The sequence below is a fragment of the Cetorhinus maximus genome, unplaced genomic scaffold, assembly GCF_964194155.1.
Source record: "Cetorhinus maximus unplaced genomic scaffold, sCetMax3.hap1.1 HAP1_SCAFFOLD_731, whole genome shotgun sequence".
Classification (NCBI taxonomy): Eukaryota; Metazoa; Chordata; class Chondrichthyes; order Lamniformes; family Cetorhinidae; genus Cetorhinus; species Cetorhinus maximus.
The window spans coordinates 68,889-78,700 of NW_027596673.1; positions in this window are offsets into that span (position 1 = coordinate 68,889).

Genomic DNA, 9,812 nt, shown 5'->3' on the forward strand with positions numbered 1-9,812 from the left:
CTTCTTAAATAGTGGGGGTTACATTTGCTACGTTCCAGTCCGCAGGAGCCTTTCCAGAATCTATCGAATTTTGAAAGATAACCCACCAATGCATCCACGATCTCCATAGCCGCCTCCTTCAACACTGAGATGAAGTTCATCTGTTCCAGCGGATTTACCAACCTCCAACCCAGTCACGCTAACTTCCTTTAGTTCCTCGCTTTCTCAAGTCCCTCGGTCGCCTCGTATTTCCGGGAGGTTTTTTTCTGTACCTTCTTCCGTGAAGACAGACACAAAGCGGCTGTTTAGTTTCTCCGCCATTTCCCTGCTCTCCACTATAAATTCTCCTGTCCCCGCCCTGTAAAAGGGCCCACGTTTATCCCAGCTAACCTTTCCCTTTTCACATGGCCCAATGAAGCTCTTACAGTCTGCTTTTGTGCTCCTCGCCAGTTTGCATTCATGTCCTCTTTTTCCCTTTCTGAATCCGTTTCTTGGTCCTCCTTTGCTGGGTTCTCAATTGCTCCCAATCCTCAGGCTTACCACTTTATCTGGTGTCCTTATAAGCCTCTTCCTTCACACCTAATGTGATCTTTATTTTTTTTTCATTAACCACAGTTGATTTACCTTTCCCTCTGGGTGTTTGTGCCTTAGAGGAAAGGATATCTGTTGTAGACCGTGCAATATTTCTTTAAATACTAGCCTATTGCCTGTCTACCGTCGGAACTTTGTGTATTTTGCCAATCTACCTCAGCCCCTCGTACCTTCATTGTATCCTCCCTTCAGATTTAAGACCCTAGTTTCAGAATTAAACATGCCGCGTTCAAACTTAATGCAAAATTCTTTCATGTTATGGTTACTCTTTCCCAAAGGCTCCTTTACAGCAAGGTTATTAATCAGCCCTTTCTCGTTACACAACGCTAAATCTAAAATAGCCCGATCCGTAGTTGGCTCCTCAACGTACTGCTCCAGAAACCCGTCTTGCACGCGCCCCAGGAATTCCTCCTCCTCAGCATTCGTGCTGATTTGGCTAACCCAGTCTGCCTGTAAATTGAAGTCGCCCTCTACCACTCTCCCTCCCTCTTTACCTCCATTCCTCCTCATCCCTTTCTTTCTCGTTCGTTTGCTCGCAATCTCTCTCCTGCGCGCCGCTGCCTCTCTCCTGCGCGCCGCTGCCTCTCTCCTGCGCGCCGCTGCCTCTCTCCTGCGCGCCGCTGCCTCTCTCCTGCGCGCCGCTGCCTCTCTCCTGCGCGCCGCTGCCTCTCTCCTGCGCGCCGCTGCCTCTCTCCTGCGCGCCGCTGCCTCTCTCCTGCGCGCCGCTGCCTCTCTCCTGCGCGCCGCTGCCTCTCTCCTGCGCGCCGCTGCCTCTCTCCTGCGCGCCGCTGCCTCTCTCCTGCGCGCCGCTGCCTCCTGCGCGCTCGCTTGCTCACTCACATTCTCTCCCCTGCACACTCGTCCTTCCCCGTGTGTGTGTGCGTGTGTGTCTCTCTCTCTGGCTCACTGTCTCCTGTGTCCTGCCTCCCCCACGCAAGCTCTTGCCGCTTCCCCAATCTTGCGCGCCTGCCTCTCTGTCGCAGTCTGCACGTTCCCTGACCGCCGTACGCCTTCGTTTCCTGTTCGGACAACATAAGTACCACCCCGCTTCCCGTTCGGTAAACCCGGCGTACGGCTCTCCCTGCAGCAAGGAGGACCCGAGCCCACGACCCTCCCTTCGCTACTGAGATGGGCGAGAGCGGCCGGGACGCCGCTGGATATGTTCCTCCTTCCGGGAGCAGCCTACGAGCCAGAGCTAAAGGGGTGGGGGGATCAATGTGCAAGAAGGAAGAGCAGGAACCTGAGGCATCACTGAGTGGACAGTGTCTCCGGGGCAAGACCTCTGTAAACACTGATAAGAAAGCGTCGCATCAAGGGGTTCACTGAGTCCGGCTCAGCTAACGTATTTGGATTTTTAATTTTCCCAAATAATGCGAAGGAATAGACAGGAGAGTAGAGTTAAGTGATCGTATTGAATGGCCGAGCAGGCTCGAAGGGCTGAATGGCCTCCTCCCGCTCCTAAATCGTACGTTGCTAGGATTGCAACAGCCGGTTATAAGTACTGGCGATTGAGATACAAGTGAGGAGCAGGAGGAGGCTACTCGGCCCTTCGAGCCTGCTCCGTCGTTCAATAAGATGGTGGCCGACCTAATTGTAACCTTGACCCCATATTCCCGCCGACCCCCCCCCGATAACCTTTCACCCCCCCACCTCACATATCAACAATTACCACGCTCTGCCTTAAAAATATTCCAAGACTCCGCTCCCACCGCCTTTTGAGGAAGAGAGTTCCAAAGACTCACCGTCCTCTGAGAGAAAAAAATTTCTCCTCGTCTCCGTCCTAAATGGGCGACCCCCTTATTTTTAAACAGTGACCCCCCCCTCCTCTTGTTCTAGATTCTCCCACAAGAGGAAACACCGTCTCCACATCCACCCTGTCAAGACCCCCTCAGGATCTTGCAGGTTTCAATCGAGTCGCCTCTAACTCTTCTAAACTCCAGCGGATACAAGCCCGGCCTGTCCAACCTTCCCTCGTAAGACAGGATGCCCATCCCTGGTATGAGTCTGGTAAACCTTCTCTGAACTGCTTCCCACGCATTTACATCCTTCCTTAAGTAAAAGTGTTCGGTCTCTGTGATTCTAATACACGAACGCCCCAGGTCCCTCTAAACAGAATCTTTTCCCCGTCCCTCACCGCTCAAAAAAATATTCAGCTCTTCTATTTTTCCAGCCAGAGTGGATAAGCTCACACGTCACGAACATATGAGTTAGGGGCGGGGAGGAGGCCCCTCGAGCCTGCCCTGCCGTTCAATAAGACAGTGGCTGACCTGATTGTAACATCCGAGGAGCAGGAGTAGGCCATTCGAGCCTGCTCCGCCATTCAATAAGGTCATGGCTGATCTGATTGTAACCTCGACCCCACATTCCCGCCGACCCCCCTCCCCCCCGATAACCTTTCACACCCTCCCCCCTCGCTTAGCAAGAATCTATCCCGCTCCACCTTAAAAATATTCCAAGACTCTGCTTCCACCGCCTTTCGAGGAAGAGAGTTGCAAAGCCTCACCGCTCTCTGAGAGAAATAATTTCTCCTCGTCTCCGTCCTAAATGGGCGACCCCCTTATTTTTAAACAGTGACCCCTTAGTTCTAGGTTCTCCCAAAAGAGGAAACATCCTCTCCACACCCACCCTGTCAAGACCCCCTCAGGATATTATATGTTTCAATCAAGTCACCTCTTACTCTTCTAAGCTCCAGCGGATACAAGCCCGGCCTGTCCAACCTTCCCTCATAAGACAGGATGCCCATTCCGAATATTAGCCTAGTAAACCTTCCCTGAACTGCTTCCAATGCATTTACATCATCTTTAAATAAGGAGACCAATACTGTACACAGTGCTCCAGTTGTGGCCTCACCAATGCCCTGTAGAACTGATGCATAACCTCCCTACTTTTGTATTCAATTCCCCTCGCAATAAATTATAACATTACCTGCTGTACTTGCGTACTAGCCTTCTGTGATTCATGCACTAGGGCACCCAGATCCCTCCGCACCTCAGAGCTCTGCAATCTCTCACCATTTAGATAATATGCTCCTCTTTTATTCTTCCTGCCAAAATAGACAATTTCACATTTTCCCACATTATACTCCAGGTTATAATCCAGAAGTGGTCACACCAAAGCCCAGTACAACTGAAGTGTAACCTCCCTACTCTTGTATTCAATTCCCCTCGCAATCTAACCGAGGTGCTTAAGATGATTAAAGGATTCTATAGTGTAGATGGAGAGAAACTATTTCCACTGGTGGAGGGGAGCAAGCGGAGAGTCTAGAACGAGGAGTCGAGGGTGGAGAGAACATAGCCTTAAAATCAGAGCCAGGGGCTGTCCAGGGATGATGTCAGGAAGCGCTTCAGCATCAAGCTGCCTGCTTTAAATTTCAAACAATGCCTGGCAGTTAACTGGCAGCCACCATCAACTGATGCATTCTCCATGGCAACGCCTCTACCAATCAGAGCCCACTTGTCAACAAATCAGCACTCTCTTCACATGCGGTATAAATTGTTGCTCTCCCCTTATATTGGTATTCTTGTGAAGTGTCCTGATGAGTGCAAGGCAAAAAGCTTCGACGCGTCTCTTTTTACAGCAATACAAAGGGGAGCGGAAACTTGGAACTCTCACCCCACCTACCCTCCCACTGCCCCCGCCTCCCCCTACCCTTGCCACCACCAACCCACCCCCCGAAAAGCCACAGATGCCAAGAAGGTCAATTGAAAATGTCAAAACCAACAATCGATTCTTTTGATACAGGCCAGCCCAGGATCCCACTGAATGCCAGAACGGGTTCAGGGGCCTGAATGGCCTCCCCCTCTTCCTCCTCCTCCCTACCCTATGAAATAACCTCTTCACGGTCACTGGCTACGGGACGCCTCCGCGGAGAGGATTTATTTCCCGACTCCATTCCTTTTCAAAAGAGTTCCGTCCCCATCAACTTGAGCAAAAAAAAAACCACGGGCGATCTGCAAATCTCCTCCTTCTCAGGCAGGTCCCCGCTGCCCCCACCACCCCCACCCCACCACCCCCACCACCTCCCACAGGGTCGGGGATGACTGACTCACCGCCCTGACTTGGAAACGTTTCGGCCGTTCCTTCACTGTCGCCGGGTCAAAATCCGGGGAACTCCCTCCCTGACAGCGCGGCGAGTGTACCTACACCGCAGGGACCGCAGCGGTTCCAAGAAGGAGGTTCACCCGCCGCCTCCCCAAGGGGGCAATTAGGGACGGGCCATAGCCAGCGAAGCCCACATCCGAGAATGATGTTCACGAGAACGATCCCAGGAATCAAAGGCTTAACGTATGAGGAACGTTTGAGGACTCTGGGTCTATACTCGATGGAGTTTAGAAGGATGAGGGGGGAATCTGATTGAAACTTACAGAATACTGAGAGGCCTGGATAGAGTGGACGTGGGGAAGATGTTTCCATGAGTAGGACCCGAGGGCACAGCCTCAGAGTAAAGGGAAGACCTTTTAGAACAGAGATGAGGAGAAACTTCTTTAGCCAGAGAGTGGTGAATCTATGGAATTCATTGCCACAGAAGGCTGTGGAGGCCAGGTCATTGAGTGTATTTAAGACCGAGATAGATAGGTTCTTGATTGGTAAGGGGATCAAAGGTTACGGGGAGAAGGCGGGAGAATGGGGTTGAGAAACTTATCAGCCATGATTGAATGGCGGAGCAGACTCGATGGGCCGAATGGCCTAATTTCTGCTCCTATGTCTTATGGTCTTATCCCCCCGTGAGCGAATTTTCAAATGAGACTTCCCGTCCGGGTTTGACACGTGCCCCCAGACGGGCTGAGCGGACTCCGTGGACGTGTGGGGCAGGTGGTGCTCGACGGGCCGAAGGGAAATGGGGCCGCCTGGGGGCACGTGCCTCGACTTCGCCCCCACAGGCTCAACGTGCTTGGCACCTTCCCGGACGAGCCCTCCCCCCCCACCCCCATTTTGGTTGGTTGGTGACAAGCCACCAAAATGCAACCTGCCCTACCCCTGCTTGTATATTTCTTATATATATTCATCCACGGGACGTGGGCTTCGCTGGCTGGGCCAGCGATTATGACCCATCCCTCATCGCCCCCTTGTTCAGAGGGCACTTAAGAGCCAACCCCGCATTTGCTGTGGGTCTGGAGTCACGTGCAAGCCAGACCGGGGTAAAGGATGGCAGATTTCCCCCTTCCCTAAAAGGGGCATTAGTGAACCTAGATGAGGTTTTTTCTTTTACGGCGATCGGCATTGGTTTCGTGGTCACTTTTCATTCCGGATTTTCACTGAATTCAAATTCCACCACCTGCCTGTGGTGGGATTCGAACCCTGGTCCCCAGAGCATTACCCTGGAGTCCCTGGAATACCAGTCCAGTGACAACACCACTCAGTCACTGCCTCCACGCTGCATCCCTGTTTACCCCTCGAACCGAGCGGGTGCCCTCGGCTAATTCAGAGGAGGGTAGTTAAGAGCCAGCCACATTCCTTGGCGGGGAGGGGAGGAGGTGGGGACGGTGGTCTGGAGTCACGTGTAGGCCAGGCCGGGTAAGGAAGGCAGATTTCCCCCTTCCCTAAAGGGGAACATGAAGTGAACCCGATGGGCTTTGGCAACAGCCGCTGATAGGTTCACAATCGCCATGACTGAGACTAGCGGGGATGTTTGACCTCTACGAGGATGGTTTGAGGATGCCCTTCAGGAGCCTCCTGCCATGACCGAGTAGGGCAATTCCTTTGGGAGCCCGGTGTCAGGCAGGCCAATGAAATACTCCCCCCACCCCCCCCACCCTCCCCCACCCCACCCCGGGGGGAGCTGGTCTTCAGTGACTGACAGCTCGATGCTGGGGAATTTGGTTTGGGAGAGGAGGCTGCTGTTTAGTGGGCCACCCCTCTTACCAGCAGATTTGGGGGATCTTGCAAAGGCAACGCTGGTGGTATTTTGCTGGTACCTTGGAATCAGAAAACACAGCAAGAGGCCATTTGGCCCATCGTGCCTGTTTTAGCCAAACAATTAATCCCGCTCCCCCCGCTCGGCTATACAATTAATCCCGCTCCCCCGCTCGGCTATACAATTAATCCCACTCCCCCCGCTCGGCTATACAATTAATCCCGCTCCCCCGCTCGACTATACAATTAATCCCGCTCCCCCCGCTCGACTATACAATTAATCCCGCTCCCCCCGCTCGACTATACAATTAATCCCGCTCCCCCCGCTCGGCTATACAATTAATCCCGCTCCCCCCGCTCGGCTATACAATTAATCCCGCTCCCCCCGCTCATCCATACAATTAATCCCGCTCCCCCACTCGGCTATACAATTAATCCCGCTCCCCCCGCTCGACTATACAATTAATCCTGCTCCTCTGCTCATTCCCCATAGCCCCTGGAAATTGTTCTTCAAGCGTTTCTCCAGTTCCCTTTTCAAGTTACTCTTGAACCTGATCGCACCACCCTTTCAGGCAGCGCGTTCCAGAATCACAACCACTCTCTGCGTAAGAAAAAAAAATGCTCCTCTTCCCCGTCCGCAGTGGATCCCCTTCCAATTAACTTTGGGTCCCTGGTGCTCTGGGAAGTGTCGTGAGTCGTGAGGAGCGTCGTGATAGACTTAGGAGGTCGTAGACATGCTGGCGGAAGGGTGGAGGCTGTGGTGTAGTGGTAATGTCACTGGGCTAGTCATCTGGAGGCCGCGGGCCAATGCTCTGGGGGACACGGGTTCAGATCCTGCCCAACTTGTGCTAGAAACTCAATTCTGCTATTTACTCCACCTGCCACCCTGCAAGAGTTCCTTTGTCTTATGAAATCTTGAAGGTTCATTCAGTTTTCCAGGGGCCAACCCAAAGGTTTGCTACCGCCCTCTGGAATTCACTTCAGTTCTCCTCAGTGAAAATATAAATATATTTTATTATATTCAAATAATAAAACCTGGAATTATAAAGCAAGTCTGCGTTGGTGACCATGACAACCGTCATCGATTGTCATAACAGCCCATCTGGTTCACGAATGCCCCCTTTAGGGGAAGGGTCAATCTGCCGTCCTTACCCGATCTGGCCTACACGTGACTTCAGACCCCCCCCCACCACCAACAGCGATGTGGTTGACTCTTAACTTGCCCCCCTCTGAAATGGCCAAGTGAGTCACTCACTACAAGGGGCAATTAGGGACGGGCAATAAAAGCTGGCTTTGGCAGTGACACCCGGTAGTCAGGGCAGTTAAGGGGGCTGGGGGGGATGAGTTGGGGGGGTGCGCAGTGGTCAGTAGCATAGTTACGCGGGAGTTAGAAGTGGTTTTAATCCTTCTAGCCTTCCCTGGCTCACTATTCCGCTATGAGAGTGGGCACCACCCAAAGTCTCCGATTTCAGCCGGGGTATCAGATGGTTCCCAGTGAAGGGTAATTGGCCCCCGGAAGTTTAAACTCCCCGGGCAATTCCCATGCCCGTGCATGGCGACTCCTGGGGTTTGGGGGGGAGGGTTTGGCGGGGGTGGGTAACGCAGTGCATCTTCTGGGGTACCTCTGGGTTGCCCCGGAGATTGGAAGTTCCTGGCCATAAAATTCTTAAGGGGCCTAAAAAGGGTAGGCGCTGAGAGGATACTTCCCCCTTTGGCGGGAGGAGGAGGGGAACCTAGAACGAGGGGGACACAGACTCGGAGACGGCCATTTTGGACTGCGATCAGGAGGAATTTCTTCACTCCAAAGGGCGGTGAGCCTCTGGAATTCTCTACACCAGATCGGCTGTGGGCGCTCAGTCGACGAGTATGTCCAAGACTGAGATCGATAAGATTTTTTTTTCTTGCACAATAGTGAATAGGGGAATTGCGCTGGAAGGTGGGGTTGAGCCAGAAAAGGCTCAAAGGGCCGAATGGCCTACTCCTCCTAAGTCACACGTCCTCGGGTTACTCACCGGTGGGCATGGCCTGCCTCCACCCTCGTTTTTCGTTATTCTTTCATGGGACGTGGGAATCAATGGCGAAGCCCCGGCCTTTGTTGCCCTCCCCAAATTACCCTCTGGGTCAAGTGTCTTGCTCAGCTATTTCAGAGGGGCAGGTGGTAGCGTTAAAGTCCAAAGGTGACCATGAAACCATTGCCGATGGTCGTAAAAACCCCATCTGGTTCACTAATGTCCCTTTGGGGAAGGAAAAATCTGCCATCCTTACCCGGTCTGGCCTACGTGTGACTCCAGACCCACAGCAACCTGGCTGACTCTTAATGCCCTCTGAACAAGTTAACTCTTAAGAGTTAACCACATCGCCGTGGGTGGGGGGGTCTGGAGTCACGTGTAGGCCAGACCAGGAGAGGACGGCAGGTTTCCCTTCCCGAAAGGGGGCACAAGTGAACCAGATGGGGTTTTTAATGACAATCGACGATGGTTGTCACGGTCACCATTACCGAGACTCGCATTACAATTGCAGATTTTCTGAATTGAATTTAAATTCCACCGGCTGCCGTCGGCAGGATTTGAACCCGTGTGTCCCCCACCCCCCCCGCCAGAGAGTTAGCCTGGGGGCCTCTGGATTACTAATCCAGTGACATGACCGGTACGCCACTGTCTCCCCTCCAACGTAATAGAAGATGGTGGACAAGAACAAACCGACTGATCCCAACAGGCATGCCCCGTAACTCTGTGATGCCCGGGCTCAGAGGATTAAACGCTTTCTCCCTCCCACCTCCCGCACACCACCCGTGCCAGTACCCCCCCACCCCACCAACTTTGAGGGAGGAACAAATGCTGGGGCCTTGCCCGCGATGTTGGCATCCCATCAAAGGATAAAAACTTAACAGATGAAAGAAAACCTCGCAATTGGCAAAAAGACCTGAGGCACTCTGGAGGGCTCCTCCCCCCCACCCCCCCCAACCCATTTCAAAACCATTCCCAAGAAAATCCTCCTCGGAACCCTTCGTAACCTCGAGCGCCTCACAACGGGACCACCTCGGGAGGGAGCCTGGGGCGTTGAGGAGGTCTCGCCCTGTCAGGGAGGGAGGAGCACATTCCGGTAGATTCAATGGCAGCCTTCAGAAGAGGAAGGGGATAGATTGCTGGGGTGGCGGGCCAGAGGGGCGGGAGACAGAGAGAGGGAGCGGGGATGAACCGGTTTGCACTTCCAAAGAGCCGGTGCGGTCTCGATGGGCCGAATGACCACCTCCCGTGCTGTGCCGTTCTATAATTCAAAAAGAAAACATTGGGTGCCTAGTGGTACGCTGGCAATTTCCTGGGGCTCGGGGGAGAGAATGGGGACTGGGGGCTGGGGGTAGAGTGGGGGGGGGTGTGGGGTAGCCCTTT